The sequence below is a fragment of the Enoplosus armatus genome, chromosome 13 (assembly GCF_043641665.1).
Source record: "Enoplosus armatus isolate fEnoArm2 chromosome 13, fEnoArm2.hap1, whole genome shotgun sequence".
Taxonomy (NCBI): Eukaryota; Metazoa; Chordata; class Actinopteri; order Centrarchiformes; family Enoplosidae; genus Enoplosus; species Enoplosus armatus.
The window spans coordinates 7,272,658-7,297,261 of NC_092192.1; the positions used below are offsets into that span (position 1 = coordinate 7,272,658).

At 40.2% G+C, this 24,604-nt stretch overlaps 1 protein-coding gene across 1 annotated transcript in view; it reads left to right on the forward strand.

Annotated features, from left to right (window-relative positions):
• The window catches only part of fstl4 (follistatin-like 4), a 175,773-nt gene that overhangs the window by 65,944 nt on the left and 85,225 nt on the right, over positions 1-24,604 (forward strand). The window lies entirely within an intron of this gene.

The window sequence follows — 24,604 nt, forward strand, 5'->3', positions numbered from 1 at the left end:
CATTAAGAGTTAGTAAACATCATTTAGGTTGTTAAGATTTTCCATTTTTTGCAGTGCATCTGCTGCTGAACCACAATAACACAGGGATGCTGCACAGGGGCTGTTTGTCTTTGATGTCTGTTTCATCACTGAGTATGGTACAGTTTCACACTTTTGATGCTTCTTGTGAGTAAAAATTGCCCCCAAATGATGTTTTGATACATGCGAGGCATACTTTTGAGCAATTTGAAGGCTGCGGTGGGGCTTTGACTTTAGTTTGATCTTGAAACATTTAAACAGACAGTTGTTCAGCAAAACACAGCAATTGTTTTGTAACACGCTGCCAGCTGTCAAGCTCTTGTCACAAGCATCAATCACTGTGGAAGTCACGCTGTCTCTGTCAGCCACCTATTTCAATCGAGATGAAAGAATGACATCGTTTGTAGTTTGGCACTGAAGGCTGTGGCTCATGGTCAAGTTTGTCTGGGAAACGATAGCTAAGCACTGACAGTGGCTCTCAGACAGTAAGCATTTTTATCAGGTGCTGTGTTCATCTCCTCTGTGCGCTCTGCTGCTTTAATCACGCTCCTTTCACTTCAAGTCAGCACACTTACTTGGCAGTTGGTCCTAATCACAAACACTGGCCTCTAAATCATTTATAGCCGCACCCTTAACGTTGATTTAATGATCAATCTATTTGTGGTATTTTAATGGTGTGAAGGAAAACAATGTAAGAGCAGTGTACAGATGTTATTAACAGGCTTTTCATGATATGATTTCATCCAAGCATTTCAAGTTCCTGTGTCATAATCCAGTGCTCATGGAAACACTTGTAGATATAGATTCGTATAGTATATCCACATACACGACTCCGGATCACCAGTTCTCTATAGTAAATCATTAGAATCTTCACTCCTTCACTCATTAGCAAAAGTGCACTCTCAGCATGAACAGTCAGCAACAAACAGCCCAGTCGCTGCATCATGACTTCGATTTAAAGGTAATAGGGCTAGGTAGGGCTTCCACTAATTGTAAGTGTTCACAAACACAGATATTATTTGAAATGTTTTTTTTTGTCTTATATCAGTCACTGCAAGCATGTCTGCATCTGTACAGTGTACCTGTTGGCATCTCCTCCTCTTTAAATTTAGTTTTCCAGGTCAGACTAATATTAAACATCTTTTTCTAATCCCTCCGGGTGTGGATGTTAAAATAGAAAGTAAGGCTGTAGTTATTTAGAGTGCATGGTTTCACGTCGGTGCAGTGCAAAAACTCACACTCACACACACACACACACAAACGTAGCAGCACTTTTAGTCATATCACATTAGGGAGGGAAGGATTCCTGGCAGACACCACCATGCATAGCTAATCCACATTAGGGATGTTCAGTCGGCACATTAGGCTTAAACTCAAGATGTCTGAATGCAAACCAGCAGGAGATGGAAAATGTTGGAAATCAGTCAGATGTCATGGGATTCGTGTGTGTGTGTGTCTGTGTAATTGGGAAGTAATTATTGCACCTGACGTACAAAGACATCACTGGGAAGCATGTCTCACAGTGCTGTGCTAGAGTCATTATTCACAATTATGTTTTTTTTGTGTGTAAACAGCAGAGGAACTGGAGAGGTGCTGCAGTGGTTAAATTGTCTCTTGAAATGCTAGCATCCCCGCTGGCCTGCTGGTGGCCATTTTCCACTTTGATTGCCTGACTGCAATCCTACTGTCTCACTCAAAACTCTTAAAAATAGTGACACATCCTGTTTTGAAGCCTGTGCAGCTCATCCAAACCTTGGCCGCTGCAGAATGAGCCATCCTGACTGGAGTTTGTGTCAGTACTTCACTTTGCAGGTGCTCCAGTACTTAGATGTATAAATATCAAATAAGTCAACATAAAAAAAAAAGTTAGAAAATCCTTCTGCCACAGTAATTGCACTGGCATAACACAGCACTATTGTACAGACAAACAGGTATTACTCAGACCACATTCTCCCTTCTTTTGAACACATTGATTTTATTTTTTCTTTCTTTTGTTTTTTTGTTGTTGTTTGTTTTGATTATATATTTTGAGGCCCATTTATGAGAGCCTAGAGCTTATTAAATGCTAGATGGCAAAGAAAGTTCTTACTCTCAGTCTGAGACCAAGACCCTCACAGACCAAAATGGATCACTTGGGTCCCTACAGCTATGCAGTAAGCCACATGGCAAAAATCCTTATGCCCTTTTTTTTTGTGGTAATTTTGCTTTCAAATTTGATAAACCTAAAAGCTCTGCCTGTGAAAGCCAATTTCCTTCAGCTCAGGGCTACGGTCAAAGCCGCAGTCTCGAATTTGGCAACTGGCTTTCGCCTCACCATATCTGGATTATTGTGATTCACTGTGCACCGCCAGTCCAACACTCTCCACTAATGCAAAAGAAAGAGGATGCATATTTCTGTTGTGCTGACCTCCCTTCTCTGTTTTGTTTATTTATAAAGCTTTGAATGGGTCGGCACATAATCACAACCTCCTCTGTCACTGGTCCTCCACCAGGTCACTTAGGGCACCTGATGTAGGTTCTAAAGCAAAGCCACGTAGTAGAGTCATGTTTCATTTTGTATCTACGACACATGGTTTCATTAGTTGTTCACCTCATTGCCGCCATCGTCATTGCCGTCACATTGTTTTGTTTTCTAGCTTACTGTCTCAATCAATTCTTAATTTATGTTTTCCAGGCTAAACTCTTGAAGATAAAACTAACCTCAGAAGATCTGGGCAGGCTTTCTTATTCTTGTTATTATTTAGCTTTGTTTTTTTGCGTATACTGTATGCAGCATGTAACACCAGTTTTTATGTGAGCTTTATAGAAAAGGTTGACTTTTTTTGAAGGAGAGGGTGCAGCTCTGCTTTAGTTTTATGTTTTTAATTAAATTTTTATTTCACTTTTTCCTTAGGCAGTGGCGAGAAACAAGGGAGAAGGTTTAATGGTTGAAACTACTGTAGACCTGTTGAGGCAAACTTAGTAGCAGAGGCAGGAATTTAGCACTCGACTATCTGTGGGCATGCAGATATTCACTTTGATGCAGCTTGAAGGAGGCTGTAGCCTCTTTCTGACCTGATAGCACTGCTGTACTCCAAGTGTTTTGAAATGGATTTCTGTTTGTGACAGGCAGGAGAGGTGATTGCATATAGGGTGAAAAGGATGACTATAAACCTCTGGATGGGGCTCTTTGTTCTGCCCTGTCACTAGCTTCTTTGTATTTACACATAGTCCATTTAGCTAGTACTTTAATCCATATTGATATACCAATGAGAGCTCATAGTAGAATAACATTAGAATAACAATGGAAGAAGAAGAAACAAGTAAATAGCTATTACACACTAGTAAAAGGGACACAACAGTGTTAGGAACCAAAACAGGATAAAGGTGTTTTCATTATTGCACCATTTCAATAAGTTGAATTCAGTTTTCATTGCGGCACTCTTAAGATTACTCTGAGCTAGCTTAAGCAATCCACTTCACAAAGACTTTGCCAAAGAATTAGAACAGAAACCACAAATGGCTAACGCACACAGGTGAAAGTCACCACGTCTTCTCAAGAATGGCAAATTGATAAAAAGCCTCAAAGTTAGAAGTTATTTGACCCCAAATAGCTTCAGAAGGGGCACATTGTCAATAAAAAAGACTGATATGCCAGCTGCACTCAAACCTAATAACCCATTTAGATTGTAATTGCCAAAAGTCATAAAATGGGTTTTCCTTGAGGATGTCGTCTGTTTTTTTCTCCATGTGAAAAATGACACCCCCTCTCCCCAAATAATTGATGCCATAAAAATGATAATACCTTTTAATAGAGAGACAGTGCCACCCCTTGACTTTTCAGACTTAACCATGCATTATAATCGCTGTATTTTATTTTTTCCCTATTTGTGTTTTTCTGAATAATCAGGACAAAGGAGATTACTTGGCAACAGAAACATGTTGAAACTTGTGATAGTATGAGCTGATTTGTTAAAATGAGATTGACTTCTTGACAGCATTGGGTTTTTTTTTTTAAGGTACAAAGTACTTTGTTTGACAATGAGTTGGGGTAGTGGATGAGCTGCGGCGTCTTGACTGTGACACCAAGGAGCGGGGTTCGCGTTTCGTTTCATTCCCGTCAATGTTTACCCCTCCTCTAGCTATGACAGCATTGACCTTAACCAAGTAGTTATAGTTGTAGTCCAGTACACACTGAAACTGAGTAGATTACGATGCATCTAAAATACAAACACCTTGTGGCACTGCCATGCAAGCAGTTGATTAACTAGCGAGTTATGGAAGGTCACAACCAATCACTCTGCTAAATTGCGAAATTATTATCACAAGCTCAGATGTTTTCTCTCTCTTCTCCGATGGTGAGCATTTGGCTGTGAGTTGACCCACTTCTGACCCTGGCTGTGATTACAACCCCATCCGTTTGAAACCATTTGAAAAAGAACTAACACAGTTGATTAATCGCTTTCATCTTTCTGATGAGTAGGAAGCTCCAGCGAAGGCAGACCAAAGAGACATCTGTTTCCATTGGGTCATGTGAGGCGCTCCACAGGGGGGTCTTTAATGTATCTCGCCATGACCACTTCATTAGGGACAAGTGTCGTACTGGTGATACTTGGTCATGAGGCTGTTGATTCCCAAATCAGACGGGTGATGTGTTGCCATCCGCCAGACAGAAATTAGTCATGACTCCTCAGGGTCACAGTGAGCTGTGCTTCCATCCATCCATCCATCCATTAAGCCCATGATTCCCACCTTATTGCCTTGTTATTCCTTAAAACAAAGCAACGTCGACCTGTGACCCCTCATCACAACGTATGTCTACTGGTTGTGACCAGTTCAGCCAAAGAATGATTTTTTCTGTGCTGTTAAACATCTTTGATTCATCTTGTGAGTCAATAAATGAAACTATCCAGCATATTGCTAATTATAGTGCTGCAGCGATTAGTTGATGCATCAATTAGTCGATCAGCAACTTTTTTGATAATCAATAAATCGCTCAAGTCATTATTAATGCAAAAGAAAAAGTTCAACATTCTTAGTTTTCAGCTTCTTAAATGTGAGGATTTACTGCTTTCTTTGAAAAGTATGACAAAAAAAGTATGATTTGTATTATTATGATAGTAACACAAATAATTTTAGGTTTTTGACCAGATAAAAAAAGGTGAAGATGTCGCCTTGGACTCTAAACTACTCTAAACTCCTTTTTTTTTTTTTTTACTTTTGAAAGTAAATAATCGCCAGATTGATCTGGATTGATTGAAAACAATAGCTGCAGCCTTAGTTGTTTAACCAGCCAATATATATATAAGGATATATAAGGATCTTTATAAGGATCCTGATTGATTTATGTCTTAGTCATCATTGATCTTCTTGGGATGAAAAAAATGTAGCCAAATTTCAACAAACATGACAGGTACAGTGTTCTCGAGATTATGAATGTCTTTCTTTTCTTCCTCCCTCTATTCCTTTTGGCCATCTATCATCCATGAATTTTTGCCGCGTCTCTCACTTTAAGAGCCGCCTCAACCATTCTGATTACTCTTTATCATCCCACCTCATTCGGTGGCAGCTGTGGTTATTGCATTAGCCATCAAAGCTGCCCCACTCATTTTTCTCTCTTCGCCCTCTCCGCAGCCCGTGGCAGCGCTCTGCCTGCACCGTCCATCTTATTGCTCGCTAACCCTCAGCCCCCCTCCTGTGACTGAGGCCATTAACTCGGTCACACAAACACACAGCTCTCATAAGGGAGGTCAACTGCGGCGTGAGCTCTAGCCCTGCAGCTTTACTTGTGTACACAGAGGCTGGATAGGGTCACAGCAAGATGCTTTTTAAAAGTGGCAAATACAGCAGCCATGTGTGGGCGCTTGCAGGATGTTCATGAGCTCCTTTTTTGTTTCACGCTCTCTTCTGTGCCAACACTTCATAGGATTTAAGATTTGCTTTCATAGACATGCCAAACCTTTGTTGTGCGGTCTTATTCTCTCAAAACTGTAGTACTCTTTAACTGTGAGAGCTGCTGTAAGATACACACCATGTCACAAAAGTGGGTTGAAATTCTGCTACATATCTATTTGTTGAAATGAAATGGTGGTGTCTGGCGGTATTTATACAATCTGGCAAACTTAAATCAACATCACATGAATTTTAACCTGAAATCCAATAAGTAATTTTCCTTGATTCTGGTGCAGGAAAAAGAAGGTCTGCCTTCTTCTATCTTAAAGATACTGACCCTCATTTCTAGAATATTCTTGAAACCTAAAGTACTAAATAAAAATACTAGTTTTATATTACTCAATGATACTCAAAAATTACTTGTAGAAATGGAGATTTCTTGAGGCGAAAGTCAAGCCATGTATAACCTGTCAGGTGAACAGCAGTCACTCAGTGGTCCATTCATAGAAAGTTGAACTCCAGGATTCCTCTTGTTCCCCTTTTATATCTTTGATGTCCAACGACAGATTAGATTGGTTCACGTGTGCGCACTGTGTGATTGGACCATGACCTGAGTGACATGACTTGTGCGGACACTTCAATTCATGTAAAATTACCCTCATTCATTCTGCTGCACCCTATTAGGGGACATCATTCAGCGCTACATCACAATGACACATTTTATAAATGCTCACAATTTAACTGAACCGTTTTAGCAGGGGTGTAAAGTTGTCCAGGTCACATAACGCTCCGTTGGATCAGAAGTTGCCGTCCAACTCTTTGTTAGGTTAACGGGGACTAAAGCCGGGCTGGGCTACCAGGTGTGTAATGTCCGCACACACAAACAAACACATACCTAACACCCTCCAGGCCTCCCCTGACAGCCCTTTATTTGTTACAGTGGGCTTATTAACGAGCAGCCCAACTATCCCCATCTTTCTTTTCACGCCCCCCCCCCCCCCCCCCCCAACACCTTTCCTCCTCATTTTCTCTCCTCAACGGTCACGTGGGTCTTAACTCATTAAGTTGATTTCCTCCCCATAGATTCATTATGGTGGAAGTATTTGCTGTATGAAATGGATGCCCTGTCCCAGATAGAGATGTCCCCTGGTCCGGCTCTGGTCCCCTGCCTCATAAACATCAGTCTCCCCTATGAAAATAGAAAGCTCTCTTTGGCCACTGATGTCCCCCGCTGTGGTGGTTGTGGGACATCGTCAAGGATACTGCACCAAAAGAACGGTGTTTTCCTATCAGCCACGGATAAGGCCATAGACCGTATATTGAACAGGCTACACGGGCTGTGGTATTTCCACAAAACGAAAAGTAGATTTAGGGTTTTCTGAAACCATCAGCAAGATATAATAGTAATTAATGGTGTTTGGAAATATTTGGAAATATTTTGTTATCTTAATTTTTATTAAGATAATAACAAAGAATAACTAATAATAACTACTTTAACAAGCCCCACACTGCAGACAAACAAGCCCGTCATTAATGTGCCGTATTTATCGAACTATAGTGTTTCTATAAAGTTTCTTGTGAGGAAGATTTCTCACAATGTTGACATGAGGATTTTATCTGGAGGGAAAGCTAGTCAAATGGAGAGCGGATTTGTGTAGTCGTGCAGCTTTAAAGACGCTGGCACTGTGCCGACAGCTGGCTGTCATTGAGCATCTATTGCTGACCATGTCCTGTGGCTTTTGCAGTGTGTCCAGCATTACTGGCTCTAGCTGGACCTTGGTGTGAGAGCCTCTGTGAGAAAGAGCAGTCTGACTGACTGTGAATCAGTGATTTCACCTACATTATTTATACCTCCTTGTATTCAAGAGCTATATTCAGCTCCCACCTTTTCTTTTCCTCTTCCACAAGCATATGACCACAGGCTGATGAGGCAGTCCGAAGCAAAGTAAAATAGTGTCACTTCTAATCGTTTGGGTTTCATGTTTTTTTGGATTAAGAATACAGACTCCTGGCTACTTATTTTCTGTTATTTTTCTTATGTCTTATGCTTAAAAATCATTCAGGATCTTTAGTCCAACATTTTTAAATGACTGTTTTGGCTTCGAGGGGCGTTTGGCTGATGTAAATTTTTCTACTGTTCAAGTCAATTTCTTTCTGAAATTCTGAAAAAATGTACTTGAGAATCATGTTTCTCCTGCTTCGTTAATCTTCACATGAAAAATTTATTATTTTAATCCGTTTGCTCTCACTCTGGCTCACAGAACAATAAAAATTAACCCAAATGACGACAGAAGAAAGAAAACAATCAAAATTTTTTTTGCATCCTTTGTCATCGCTTGGCAAAACAAAATTACTGATGACTGCAGTTAGTTAGCAATCTCTAGCAGAGTGTTGAAGAAGCCAAAGCTTTTTTTATATAGTTCTGTATATGCCTCTTTTCTGATCAATACAGCAGCTTTTGAAAGCTGATTCTGTGAGTTTCTACGATAACAGAGTATTTGTAGAGGAGCTTTATTTGTTAATCCATTTTGATTCATGAACACCTTTTTAAAGGCATTTAAGGTTTTATAAGCTGCATCTTTAATGTATCATATAATTGAAATTTCAGAAGCTTTCAGTTTGTTTTGTCCTCATTCTCATTGACATCTCTGTAACTTTCTTCTCTTGCTGCACACTCTGCTTTTTATTCTTTTATTTTTCACCTCTCCAACATAGACTGCCTACTCATCCTTTTCTTGGTCTATACACACACACACACACACACACACACACAGCAAGTTACACATACAGACATACACACTCTCACTAGAATGAAGATACGCCACTTCTGTCATGACAAAAACAAAATAATCTCTTCTGAAAGAGTGTTTATTCATGCCTAAGAGATTTTGACATGCTTGTCACAACACTGGCATTGCCTATCACTTTGCCTTTTCAGTGGTGAGCTGTACTCCGCTGCACCACAATGGGCCTCTTGGATCGGCTGCAGGGCTTTAGCTCTTGACGCATGTTGCCCAGCCTGGCGCATACGGCTTTATTGAGAATTGAAATGTGAGATATGAGCAAATAAACTGACATTGCAGTGTCATTTGGAATTCAATTTCTTTCTTTCTCTTTCTATCGCTCTAGCACACACGTCGTCTCTCTTTCCTCCTGTTGTTGAAGTAATTAACAGATCCCTAACGTTAACTTTGTTTTGGGGAATCCATTTTGGCATTCTGTCGCATCTCTTGTTGAGTTAACAGGTGGTACTGCATCATTTCTGGAGCTCTTCATCTACATGGTCGGCTTTTATTATCGTTCATAACACCACTTTTTAAAAGCTGTTGGCAAACGCCTCTGAACAACTGAGAAATTAGAAAGTGACAAATGAATTCATTTGGCCCATCCCCTTCATTTCACAATTCTTTCATCAGTTTAATGGCTGCATAAAAGGAGCACACATATGGCTGCAAGTGCCCCTGGACCCAACTTTGAAAACTTTGCTTCTCAGATGTGTTTTTGTAAAAGTTGGGATCCAAGCACTAACAAGTGAGATTATTAACGTCTCTCACTGCGATGGCGTTTTAGACAGCAATGGAGTAATGCATTTACTGTTTTCCAGACAACTCTTGCTTAGTAGTAAACTGCCTTTTATACAAGATGGAAATGCCGATCTATTTCTTTCCCTCTGCAGCCCCCCTTTTGCTCCCCCCTTTATAGACCACTTTCCTCTCCTCTATCTTTCGCCCTCATTTTTCACTCACTATGCTCCCAATATGGTGTAGACGGGGATTTGAGTGACTCTGTCAAGCGTCTCTCTACATTCCCCGGTCTGGTTTTAAATTGGTTCAGAGCTTAAGTAGAGTGAGCCTGGAAAAATAAAAAAATAAATAAAAATACAAGCATCACCTCGAGGCAAAGTGACCCTGGGTAGAAAAAAACCCAACTAAATCATACATACTGTATCTCCCTGACAAACACACACACACACACACACACACACTCTGAGTCTGAGATGTATGGCTGTGTTGTATGGCACTCCTAATCCATCGCAGCGTGTTTAAAGGTCTTTGCTTTCACATCATAGAATGTATAGTTTAACTGTACAATTTTTCATTTCAACAATAGCTGCATTTTTATTGTTGTTATAGCTCTGTAATGCAGTGTGTTGTCTCCACATTGTGCATTGAAAATGTATTCTTTAGCCAACTTGGATCTTGACATTGGTATACTGCATTATAAATATATTACAACACAACATACACACAGCAGGAGTGGAGACAGAACAGACACAAATGACAGAGGCGGACTTTACCATTAGGCAAGGTAGGTAACTGCCTGTGGCCCCAACTAAGAATGCTAATAACTACAGATGTACAAGTTTATATAAAGTTACGTTCCTATCCTAACTTATATGCACAAAATACTCTGCAATAAGTTACAATATGCAGTTCAAAGTGCTTCTTTTATCACAGTTAAAGTATGCTTGTGATACTAACTTTCAGAAATCTGACAAAGCCTGTTCTAATCTAATTTATTTATGCTAATGCAGAATAATTGCGCTGACAGATTTGGTGTGTCTGTGGCTTTGCTCACCGATTTTCACCACATGAACTACCGTCACTGAAGCAGAAATGAGAGCGGTCACCTTGCCGTGCAGCGTCACATCCAATGCAGTAGTTCTATTTATCTAACTCTTTAAAACTTTAAATATTATGTATTATACCTGTATACAAAACCGATCCAAAGAAGTTATAATTTGGGAGGACTGCCAGGAAAACTTAAATTCTCCTTTTGAATTGGACTTTTTATAGGACCTCTCTATAAAGCGAGCCCAGGAAAAATTATAATAATTGTAGGAGTACCATATAATCAGCACATCAATTTCATAATCAGAACTATCCCAAAGATAAGACTTGAGCCGGCCTTATAGCTACAGCCTATTTATGCACTTACTAATCATTGGTTAATTTGGATTGCAATAACTGCAAATCACTGTCTGCACATCCTGAGTGATTTGCTTTCTTGCCTTTGTACACTGACGCAGGTTATCACATAGGGACTCAAATTAAATGACACTCAGTCAGCCTCATTAAGTTTGTCTAAAATGTTTCATGTTTCCTTGCTCAGCTCACGCAGTCACTTTTTCCTGCTTTTTCTCTCGTTTTCCTCCTGAAGCTCAACAGTCCCTCCACTGTCCTGTGTAATGTGAGCTGTCAGATTTTATATTTCCACTCTTCCAGCTGAACAGTTTGACCAGAGGGCAAAGAACGAGCCCAGATTGACAACTAGTGCAGCTCAATGTGCTGTAGCAACTGATTTGCCAATTCTCTAGCCGACTGAATGATCAATTTAGTGACTGCCGAGCTTCTCACACAGCCCTTTATTTAACCAGGCCACTGCTGCTTATACTTAAAACACTATTTTCACCAAAGAATGTGAAGTTCCAAAATGTGGGTACAAGAAATAAAAAAAGTGCTCCTCGCCAGAAGTTATATCTTAGAGAATACATTTTCTCTATAAAAAAACTGACATTGCCAATCGGGAATCCTTAAAATAAAATCTGCACATAATTTTTACACCACGGTGCATTGATTTCCAATGTCTAAAGGTGCTTCATATTTACATCTTTAGCCATGATGGCATTATTCAAAACCATCAATTACAACAACATCGAGTTTCTTTTTCCAGGATTATTATTTTGTGACATATATGATATATTTGGCTGTTATTTGATGGAGGAAAATTCCTCTTTTGTTTCTCAACTTTTGAAAACAACAAGCTAATGTCAGCATGTTTCCATGCAACTGGCTTGAGTAAGCTCAGATTTTATGTTGTTTATTTATTGGTTGTTCATATGAAATGGCTCTAAATAGTTTCTCTTTCCATTTGAAGGTCGGCCTCCTGGTATGAATGGCTGATTTAATGGCTAATGGCACACACACTGCCGTGGAGCAACATCAGAGGCCATTTGTAATGAGAGTCTTTATTTGGCTTTTGCTGTGCCCAATAAACAGCAGTTCTGAATTGCTGACAAGTTGTTTGTGTATATGAACAACTTAGCTGAGTTTTACCATAATGGTGAAAAAGTATACATGTTGTTTAGAAAAGCAGAGTGACATTCACACGACACTCTCCTGTGAGAGGAACAAGCTTTTTCTTTTTTTCATATATTTCATACCAACAACACGAGAAGCTACTATAGCTCCAATATATTGAGTGACCTTGGCATTCATTATATAGCAAGTGCAGCATCTCAGTACCACAGGACTTATTTGCATCATCGAGTCACCATTCTAGCATAAGCTGCTGACTATGGAGAGTGCTGTAACTCTAAGACCCAAAGGGAGTAACAACCCCAGCAGCTGCCTCAGGGAAGTTATCAGTCCGTGTTATTGTTTTCAAGCTCATCCCACGTGGTTTCCTCAGAGAACAGGAGCAGCATGGATGGATGCTGCTGACCTTTTTTGTTTTAGCATCTATGTTACAGGTGTCACTGATGCTAGCAGGGACCAGTGGCTTTCTCTTGAGGTGACAATCCATCTGGTCACAGTCCCATTGCTGTTTCTGTGCCTGCTGGCGTGATGCACAACAATGCTGCCAATTCAGCTACTGTAATTTACAATTTACTCTTTAATTAGATTGCGTGTTTGTACCCGAGGGCTGAGTTTTACTCTCTCTACGTTGTTACATGCAGTATTTCGTTGATGCTTTATATTGTACGTGTCTCGTGATGGAAAACTGCAAAATAAACACTTGCTTGTTCTTTTCTGGCAACATCCAGCAATTTTCAACTATGGAGGTTGGCAATAGCATCATTAAGTTCCTTGGAGAGTACTACGTTTTTGTTTTTTTCCTCTGGCAAATGTTTTAACTTATATAAATATATAATATATATATATACAATAATATGTAGAGACCTTCATTACCTCTATTGCTCATTACTGTGGACAGCTACGACTGGGCATGGTATAAAAAATGTTCTCACATTTGACCAGAAGTGGTAGTTCATATGGAAATAAAAGACACACGCAATTCTCATAGCACTTCCAATTTCCTGCCAGGTCTGTGGTAATGTTTTGAAACTTAAAGTATCAGTAACAACAGCAGCCCTTCAGTTAAAGTGTTAGAGACAATTTATCATCCAAATTGAAGCAGTTATGGCAAAAGAGATAATCTATTCTTGAATAAAATAATACTGTTTGCACTACATAAAGTGTGGGTGGATTAAAAACATTTTGTTGAGGAGGCTTGCTTGAGACTTGACACCACCGCTGTAATTACATTCACCCCGTACAGTCCAAATCATGTACATTCTTTATGTAACATTAGATATTTAGCTTGCGGGGGATTGAAGTGTGATCTCTGGCCTCGCTCATTATCATGCAAAACAGTTGCATTATTCAAGTGCGCTGCATGACGATATGAGATCTTTCCAGTGATGGATGTCATTTCATATGAATTAGTCACTGCACTTCAAGTGAATTACTTACAGCTGGGTGGAAGGCGAGGGATGCTTATTACTCATGATACTAATGCTGCATTTTGTTTGCTTCACTTTTTTCTCTGCTCACTCATCTGCATTCATTTTCTACATTTTAAGCATTTGTCTGAGCAAGTGATTAGAGGATCCGTGTCTCACTAAAGGCCACTTTATATAACATTTGTCAGCTCAAGTGGTCAAACCCATGACCTCACTGTGACAAATGACTCTAATCACTAAATGAGTACTGCTTTTCCACTCGATTCACTGCAAAACAATTTGTTTGCAGCAGACCTTTAGTTAAGACTTAACACAGATCCACATGCTTATCCATGTGCGTTTGTGTGTGTGCGTGTGTGTGCATGTGTAATTAATAGCTTAACTGCTAATTGGCATCATTACCATTTCTTGAAAACGTGTGGCCTACTTCTAGTGCGAGAAGCCAGGCAGTTGTAATCCCCAGTTTTAATGAGAAATGCTTGTAGTGTTCACAAACCATGTCAATGAAACTTGAAACTCAGGAACATCTAGTAAGCAATACAATTCTGAAATTCACAGTGCATCTTTGCACAGGTGCTGCTTCACTGACTTAATTCAATTTAAATAATTATTAGCATTTTGTGATTTGATTGTCTGATTTTTAAGATGACTGCTGTCTTGCCCACTCATTTCTTCCCCAATTACTTGTATGCATGTATCTCTCTGTGTGTGTTATTAGTTGTCCAGTGTTGGACTTTCAGTATCATGTCAGTTTAATGAAAATAGCCCTGTATTATCAGTAGAAGTTGTGTTTTGTTGCTCAGAGTTGTCATTGGGCTGAATATCGGCCCAAAGCTTCAATTGGCAGCTTGAGAGAAATCTGAAAATATGAGTATTACCATCAAGAAACTCATATTGGTCTAACCCAGTATGGGCACCACAAAACAATTTGCAAGTGAGATGTTTCAGTCACCCATTTAGGTCATTTAGAAAACCATGCAGCACATCCAGAGCACTGCAGTGTTTGTTCATACTGTCTAATACCTTCTATCAAACTTCACTGCCTCATCCCATTCTTTTGTTTTTATGTTTTATCCTTGCTTGTTGACGATTGCAACTCCCCTGGCAGATGATAACTCTACGTGAAATGTTTCTTTGGACCTGTTATCTAGTTTGATGTAGTCATATCCACTGTGGCCAGAGCTGGTGTCTGCCACCTTATCTGTGCGAGACGCAGGATGTTGTTCTTCTCGGTGTCTGTCTTGCGCTCAGTGTATAAGCGCCGGTTCACAGGCAGAGAGGATGATAATTGAAATCCTGAGTGGCAGGTCACTTTCATAGTAAACAAACACTGCATACTTAAGCTTCAGTAATTGCTTTTGAAGAGCGGCTACAACATTAGTCGGGAGAAAAATGCAAATACACTTACAAACACACACACACTAAACACACATGGAAAAAAAAAAAAAACCCAAACGCAGCTCTTTCCTGCAGGGTCATTTGCCAAGGAACGCTGCACTAGTGGTTGGCCTGGGAGCTTCAATGACAGGGCAAATACACTCTGCCTCCCGTGACTGACACACACACACACACACACACACACACGCACACACACACACACACTGTGCAGTATGGGCCCCTGAGCTCATAGAGAGACTTCCATCTCTGCCTTCTTTCTAGTGCAAACGGAGTGATGGAGCAACCATCCCTGCAGCTACATCCGTGTCTCTCTCAGCCTCTTCACTCGTGTGTCCCTGGAGCTCCAACCTAGCTCTCCAAGCCCTCCACTCTTTCCTCTCCTTTCCCCTCTGCTCCTTTCCTTTATCCTCCTCTCTTCCCTGCTCCTCTCTCCTTCTGTCCTCACTAGTTATTCACTCATCCACTTCACAACCCTGAGGCCCCATGCTGCTTCTCCATGTTCTCCTTTTTTTCTCCTCTTCTCTCTTCTTTACCCAGCCATCCCAACGCAATCCTTCTCCTCTCAGTGCTCTTTGTTTTATTAGACAGCGTTAAACCTCGCTGGGCAGTGTCTTGGATCACAAGCTGGCAAACAGTCCCACTTGATTGGTAAAGTAGAATCTCTGGTCAAATGCCAACAACTTGTTTCTGTATTTATTCAGGGCTTGTTTTCCTCCTGTGCCTTTTTAATCAGGCGTCAGTCTAACATTACTTATCCAGAAAAGGTGAATTTCTCACTACACCCTTTGAGATTGTTTCTGCCTCCAAGAAATGTGTGTATTTGTAAAACTTCAATCTGCCTCAAAAATGTCTCTCCTCCTTTGATTTTCCCGTCCTCTTTTGCATCCACTCTCTCCCGTAGGTCTTTACCCCCGTCCTCCCCTTACTCACAATTTTGTCCTACAGTATTTTAGCTCTATACTCTCATGCTTATAGTACTTTTCTCTTTTCCTCTTCTTTCCTGACTTTATTGTTCCCTTTTCCTCACCTTCCCTTTTTTTGACACCCTGAAGGCGAGTCCTCTGTAGTCAGTCAGTGCATTGAGTGCTCCCTCCTTCCCACATGTTCCAACCCAGCTTAATATGACTGTCCCTCTGTTACATCCCAATCAGTCCTCCAACGAGCCTGCAATAATCTGTCTAACACAAAGAGACACTTTCCGTCTCCTGAGCTTTGAGATGGCGATTCAGGCCACTGCGTGATTCAGGCCAAATGGTTCACAGCTGCAAAGAACAGAGTATTGACATTAACCTCAAATATCTCTCTTTTGTAGTCTTGTATTAAGTTATTGTACTGAATGTGAATATCCCTGTAAACTTGCAGAACAGCGCTCTTGTGTGACTCAAAGGCATTAGAAAACTTGGGAACATTGGGAAGTGGGAAATTGTTTCTGTATTTTACATCAGCGGTTCCCAACCTGTGGACTTCTGACCAGGAATGGGCCTTGGAGCATTTGCTACTGGGCCATGAGGAAACTGTACAATACAGATACATTTGTCATGATACGATATTTGCTGCGGTTCAAACCTGTATTGACACGTTTCAAGTGAAGTAATGTTCATGAGTTAAATTGCTTTTGTTTTTTAGAAAATGATGTGTACTGCCACACCAGCAGTAATGAACATGGGCAGTGATACATAGGGTAACTTTTTAGCTACTGAAATGCTGCCTTTAGTGGATAGGGTATTGTTTACCTTGGTTTCTGTGTAAGTGTCATACTTCTGAACTTGGTAAATTCAACACTGTGTGCACATTGTTTTAAATAAAACAGCTTGGGAGTTAACTTTGACATAAGAGTTAGAGGCCAGTTTGCTGTGGTGTTGCTCACGCTTGCTTTATTCTCCTTGGGTTGATTATTACTGTCGATTTTTTTTTCAGTGTGTCAATTTCTTTGGAAAAAGTATTGCTTGGAATAGGTATGTGATCGGAGAACGTAGCTACCTCGCAACGAATTGCAAACATTTGGATTGGATCTGTGGTTGAGCATTAATGTAGCTGCATCTCTGACAGTTTTTTTCCCCGATATGTTAATATGTGAAATCTACAAACACCTACTATTTAGATTAAAGCTGCTTTATGCACTTTTTAAAGATGCATTGACTGTGTCAGGGCTGCATCATCTTAGTATGATTTCTTTAGTCAAAAGGCATTAATCTGACCTGCACATAGCATTTATTCCTCATCTTGGATGCAGTCAGTAGAGGAGCTGTGCTACTGACTGAATGCACAAGATGCTTAATTACTCCAACAGGTGCTTGCCACTGAGGCAGGATTGATGCTTCAAGAGCACTCAATTAATTGAAGCCCATTATCAATAACAGGCTGTGAATCATCCCTTAGATCTTCTCTGATTTAATTTAGCAACACACAAGGATCAACAGTGTTAATTAGGGATTTACAAGAAGGTACGGGCATCAGAAATAAATGTGAGCATCTGGTGTGATTAATTTATCACATACTCTCCGAGCGACGTCTCCATACGCTTTTACTCACTTCCTGGTCCGTGGCTGAGGCTTAAATGAGCTATTCGTATCACATTAACAGGTAATATATTTCATGGCTCTTGAGAGAGAGCACACACAATAGACATGACTAGACATTAGCAGGTATGAAGAAAAATGAGGTGATGATGTCCTCTGTCCAAAAGCTAATTACATGTTTGCACTGACCTTGTGTAGAATGGGTTAATCTAAATGGATGTGCACACACGGGAACCTACAGCCAGCCGAGACAGACTTGCATACACATCTACTTATCAGTGCTTGCACACACTCGCACAAATACACAATTTTTCTAATGCGATTACCTCAGCAGACATTTATAGACCCTGTTAATCTAACAGCAAGAGCGGTGCACCATTCCATATATTTGTGTTTAATTCCAATTAAAACTGGGATGTGGACAAACTAATTTTCTAAACCAATTACTCTGGAAGGAGATAAAATACAGGAGCAACCTTTGAACAACCTTTTTCTCCATGAAATCTCTAACCAAAATAAAACCCAGATATACAAACCTCCTGGTAAGCCTAGCCACATGGCAGCGTGGCTGCAATAAACTGCTGCTGACATTTGTCAGATTTATGTGTGTGGGAAGTGCAGCTCCGCCTGACAGCCTGCAGTCGGTCTTTCTTAGGCTAAACAACTAATAGACGTAAAGCTAAGTGCTCTCCAGGCTCCATATCAGTGACTATTCAATATGTTACACTGTGGAACGGCCCGGTGGCTCAGTGGATAGAGCTGTTCTTGGATAACTCATACCTCAGAGCGGTTTCCAGCATCCTGTTCAAATTTTTGCAACTTCTCCCCTGTCTTGTCTTTGGTTTTGAACTCAGTACATCACAACTTTAAAACAAGACTAAGATGAGTCAAATAACTGCAGACTATAAGAGTTCTAAAGTTTATTCTTATTCTTAACTTTGGAAACAGACGATGACGAAACAATATCATCTCAAGGTCCATTTAGTATCTTTTCTGGGCTCTGGATCATACCACACGTTTGTCTTCAGCAGATGGAGTTTGCCAAGTTGTCATGGAATTTAAATGTTTTCCAACAATTATTTCATTTTCAATGAGCTGGCATGGCATACCACTTGGACAACATTCAATATTTCAGTGATACATTTAGATTTCACCGATATAAAATCTTTGACACTGGGAGGAAAACCTTAATCCTTTCATAGACCATCAATGAAATCATGTTATTTAGACAACCTAAATAAAACACAACCTGAAAATCTAAGATTATACTTTAATTTGACCAGGAACAGTGTTCAAAAAGCTCTGCAGATTTAAAGACACCCTGATTTTTCACAGATTAAGACCTTGAAGCCTACCCAAAAATTCAATCTCGTTAACCCATCACCAACCCAGCAGAGGGCCTGCAGAGCCCCTTTAGCTCCAGGTCTTTGATCAGCCAAGCCAAGAGCATCCTAAAGCCCTGCCTCCCCCCTGGAGAAGCCTTGCCTCATGGTTCGGCTCCCCTGCTGGTGTGAACCATAGATCAGCTGGCTGGCAGATCCAGAGCTCTCACCTCATAGGATAAAAGTGGATATTAATGTGAACATGAGTCTTGACAGGTTTCATACATTTTTCAAAGCAGCATCTTATTTTCCCCATGTGGATATTACCATTGGAAAATTGGGTTCTTGAGTGTGTGTGTGTGTGTGTGTGTGTGTGTGTGTTTGTTTGTGATGTCCTTGATTTGTCTGCATCATCATCAGACTCCACAAGGTTCACATAATCACTGCAGACAACTAATAAAATGCACACTGCCCATGTTCAGACTATGAGGACTACATGGGCTGCAACTGGGCTCAAAATTACTTTATTCAACCTTTAATTGAGATACAGGTGTAGTTTAGATGAGCGGCTTGCCAGAGAGGCAGCTCACTGACAGCTCTGTGACAAATGTATCACAAAGGATGACACAAAAAATACACATTGAAAATTATACTGTGTTTTTTCTATAGAGAAAACAAAGTGACTCCACACCCATCCAATGACAGCTAGCTCATTGTGAAAATACAGTTATAATAACACATAATAATAACTAAGAGTGAATTGTCAATAAAGCATCATAGCATTGTGTTGCTTTCACATGGTTGTTTTCCTGTTCTATTACTTATACATAAAGGGAGTGCATACTTGGTATGGTACTCCCCTCCCCTCCCCTCTGGCAGGAGGCTGCGGTCCATCAGGACCAAAACCTAACCACAAAAACAGTTTCTTCCCCTCTGCAGTCAACCTGACAAACTCTCACTGACCCCCCGAACACAAACACAAGCTATACGTTATATTAACGTACATCACCCCTGTCCCCACTGCGTTACATTAACGCACTCACCCCCTACTGGACACTTTATCTGGACACTTTACTTTATTCTGGTCACTGCACTGTTGTTATTTATCTTATCTTATTTTTTATTTTTATTTTTATTCTTATTCTTATTTTAGCTTTTATATTCTACTTATTTGTTATCAAAACAATAGCACCTTCAGACCACAGCAAATTCCTTGTAATGTATGTTACTTGGCAATAAACAGTTTCTGATTCTGATTCTGATTCTTAAGGAAAACCACAAAATGCCCATTTGGATTGGAAGCGAAATGATGAAGTGAAGGTGTTGTCTGGGTGTTGTTCACAAGGGAGGGTTAAGACATTTTTTTTGTATCCACATGGTTGTAATGCACTTACTGTAAGTCGCATTGAATAAAAATATCAGCTCGATAAATATGATGTAATGTTTAGATAAACTGTGAGATTGACACAAAGCTGTACAAAATCTGTAATGATCCAGGTATTAAAATGAAATTGTGGTGAAGTAGGACCTGAGCCTCTAGGTAGTGACCAAAAGAATGGGATTGTGGATGCAAACTGCCAAAATGAGCTTCCTTCTGGGCTCACCCTCAGGGACAGGCCTAGAAGCACTGCTCCTTTGCCTTTAAAAGCAGCCAGCTGAGGTAGTTTTGATCAGGATGCATCACAGATATGTTCCTGCAAAGGTATTTGGGGCATGTCCAAATGTGAGGAGACCCTAGGTCGGACCAAGAACACACTGGTGGGTTTACATATCCTATGTGGTCTGGGAATACCTCTGAATCCCCTAGAAAGAGCTGGAGGACATGGTTGGGAAGGGGGACACTAGAGCAACTTTGCTTTGCTTGCCACCACCATGACCTGGACCATGATAAGCGGGCAGAAAAAAGTGCACACTGAAAATCACTTTCATCCTTCAAAACATCGCAGACAATACATTCGACTTCACTGCTCATTAACCTCAAGTCACAGCTGTCATGACAGTAATTAGAAGAATTAGTACTTCTGCTATGTGTAGACGCAGAGTTTAAGGGCAATGATAAAATGGTTCCCCGCTTGGGAAGATATCAAACAGCCAACACGCTCCTTTGCGACTATGGGTTTGTTGCCATGGGAACAGATGACAAAAAGGAAGGAACACCTTGCATATTCTTTAAAGCACTCCACAAATGCTGTATCTGTTCATGCATACCTGGTGTATGGGAGAAGCAATACAGAGAGGATACACACCATGCAGTATGTACTGCATTCATATGTGTGGGAAAAGCAGTAAGTGTAGTATTTTAGTCTTTTCACTCACATAAATATGTATATATATATATACACTACACATTGTTGCATCAGGCTTTGGAGAGAGTGTATTTGCTTATTTGGAATTGTCTTTACATGTAATGTTGTAGATCGTAGATGCACAGAAGTACAAAAAAGGTGTTGGGCAGGTTTTGTTGACTGTCTAAACTGAATTTAAAAAGCGAGAGACGTTACATTTGCTGTGTCAAAGTCCCTTGTTCACTCATTGACTATTTGCTATAGAAATGTACTGAACAGTAAAATCAAGAACGCTTAAAGGTGTCTTATGGAACATTCAGTGTTACTCACAGAATGCATTCTGCGTTTCCTTGAGGCCTGACGAACGTGTTGAATGCCCTTGCTTTCTCATAAAACATTGTTCACATCCGTGTTTATGTGCTAGCAGTCTTCTTCTTTCCTGAATTTACTGGTGCGCTGCTGTGTTTCTTGGTGTGTTACCGCCACCTGTACATCAGTGGAATAGCGTGAAACCATTGGCAGGAATGTGTTTTGTGAGATGCTGTACTTTCTTTAGTAGTTTATGTCTTTCAGGCATTAAGTTTGATGGTTCTCTCTCTCTCTCTCTCTCTCTCTCTAGATATATATATATATTTATACTTTCCACTATTGTTCAGAGGTCAGTGATAATCAACAAAACTTGCAATTATAATGAGTACAACCTCAGGCTGTCCTACTGGTATATTCACAATATATCATATTAAACTGGAACCATACCATAGCATGCATGCTAGTCTGTCATTTCCAGTTCTAGGAACATATTCTTATGTGCATTGAAAACCTTCTAATACTCTTCTAGAATAATTGTTCAGTTCTCTGCATTTCATACCAATATATATTTGCATTTCTATGTTTTTTTAAAGATAAGACAAGCCTAAATGCGCTTACTGAATGTCTTTGGGACTTCCTCGCATTTCTTTACTCCTCCATTACCCTCCCTAAAGGCTCTATTACTGCAAAAGGCCAAGCTTGTCATTATGTATGGAATGTTAATTTCCCCTTTGAAATGGCAAATTATTGTATGAAACATTGCATTTAAAATGCCGATTTATCAAGGCCACATCTAAGAGAAAGATGTAAGGAAAAGAGAGGAGCAAGAGAGTAAGTGCAGACCATTTAAAACATGCCAAAGAAGTCTAACCCATTTTTGCAGTGTAGATCAAATAGATTGCATTTAAGCTCTGCAACATAAGGAATTTCTGGAGGACCTCAAAATTAGAAATAGAGAATTAAAAAAATGGTTGTGAGTGAAAGAGAAATCAAGAATTGATCACATTAACTTGACTTCTATGCACTTTGCAGTGCTTAGTTTTCAGCCAACTTCATGGGTTTCAAATTAGACCAAGACTTTTTCATACGTGGCATCAGCGTAATCTTGTTCAATATATCTCTGCAGGAGTCCCAAGATATGGGGTTTATCTGTAAGGCAGCCTCTGCACAGCCTGTCGTTAAAGACCCCTTTGGAGGGTTCACAATGAATGCCAAATACAGAAAAAAATCCTTTGGTAACCACCCTCTACTCTTTGTAATCTTATATATTTTTTAGGTCTTTAGGTCATCTTTGGGAAAACTGTTTGAAAACTGAATGCAGCTCACAGAAGATAGTGAAAAAAAACATTTAAAATCCAGAACTATTGACAACATTTTCTCTCAAAAATGTTAGGGCCCCGGAGGTTCAGTTACCGCTGCATACAGAGAATAACCTCTCACCCTCAGCCATGCTGGGCCACTGTATCTGTCTGTCCCCTACCTGAGAAAAGGAGTGAGGAGGCCATTGCAGAGTGGGATGTGACCTACTCCACAAAAGCCCCCAGCACCACATGTGGAGCCCCGCTTGACACAAGAAACCTATGAGAGAATAGTGACCCAGGGTCTCGCAGCATGAAGGGACGCTCTTTGAAGACCAATGTCCAGACTGAAGAATGTGAAGTCTCTAGAAGATTATTATCTCCTTTATGACTTTCTCATGAGGTCCTTTTCTTATTGTCCTTTTTGAGGCTGCTTTGGCAGTTTTTCTTTAACTGAGCGTACTCATCTTTTCTCTTTCTTTGGTTAAATCTAACCATCCACTGATTCCTTATTTATCTGTCCGTTTGACTGCTTTTGATCCACCTATCTCATATTGTCCTCCCACATTCCGTCTAGACCATCATCTTTAAAATTATTATTGTTTTCCAAATTTAGGTTTCTGTTGCAAAATAAACAGCCTCTTGCCTTGAGCTTGACTGCAAAGCTCTCTAAATAAGCTGTAGGTTGAGAAGAGTTCACTGAGCCACCCCTGGTCATAAAAAAGTATTTCTTGTGACATTCCTTTGATCTTTCATTTCACCAGTGTTTTTATTGTGTTAGAAAGGGTTCATACAGTTTTACTAGTGCAGAAACACTGTCGAGCATTTTGTAGCGTGATAGAAAAAGAGACTGAAGGTGTCTACACCTCACTGTACATGTTTTTTGTTGTACTTAATTTGTTAAATAAAAATAGAATATATATAAAAAGTATAGAAATACTTTGCTAGTGCGCATACAGGAGCAAAAGCAGATCTTAATGGATGTATGTATGGATGTATATGCAGACTGAAATATCTCAACTACTATTGGATAGATTAGACCATTATTATGGTTAATATTTTCATCATTTCAGAAGGATGTCGAAACTAATGATTATACTTAGCCTGTACAGCTTTGTTCATTGTATAACTGGATGCGTATAAAACACTTGAAGCCACTATTGTTATCAATAGAATGTGACAGGTTGAAAAATTTAACTTGTACACAATGAAAGACTGAAGCTTAATATCACATATTTTGTCACAAGAAAGTGAGAAAGAGGAAATCCCTGCACGCAAGCCAGGGGACCAAAATAAGATATTTTTGTCTTCACCCTTCAGAGCTTAGAGTACGAGTTAAAGCATACTCGAGGATGTGTAACATGCATGTCCCTTGTATCTAGCTAAAAATAACCCCACAAAGATACATATTTTAAACAAGGCGAGTGACATTTTCTGGAATTAAGTCAAACTGTGGATATTCCAATCCATACTCAAAGCCAACCAGACTAGACTAGAACAAAAGATTATCACACCCATTAGAAATACAGCTTTTGCAGGTCACATATGTCCCAAAATCACCATGCTTGTCCAGACCTCGGAAGCTTCTTATTCAATTGTCACTTGCCATAAAACTAAATCTCAAAAGGAAACAAGGAAGCATGGCTGCTGACTGCAAAAAGGCCAGCTGTGGCCAATTGTTCTCAGCCAAAAACCATGCTGATTGTCCACCCAGAGGAGAAGTTTCCCCAGTTGCTCTGCTGTGCAGGAAATGAATGGATTTGACTTGAATTCAGCCTAACAGTGTGGATTTAGCCATGTCCTGCACCTTACTGTCTCTCCAATGCTTGTTGGTGTATATGCATACCTACCCACACCTGTGTGTATGTGTGTGTGTGTGTGTGTGTGCACTGGTCCACATGCACAGTAGGCAGGGCAGTGCGCTCATTACACCAGCTGATGAATAGGTTTCCGCTTGGGTGGAAGAGGAGACAGTGGTGGTTTCCGCCTGAGGATGTTCCTTCCCAAAGAGCAGGTGGGACTCCAGGACGCAGCCTCTCAGAGCACTGAACACTTCCCCAGGTAGCTGATGATGGCCTCCAACTAGGCAAACACTGTTCATCATGATACACCCGCTGGC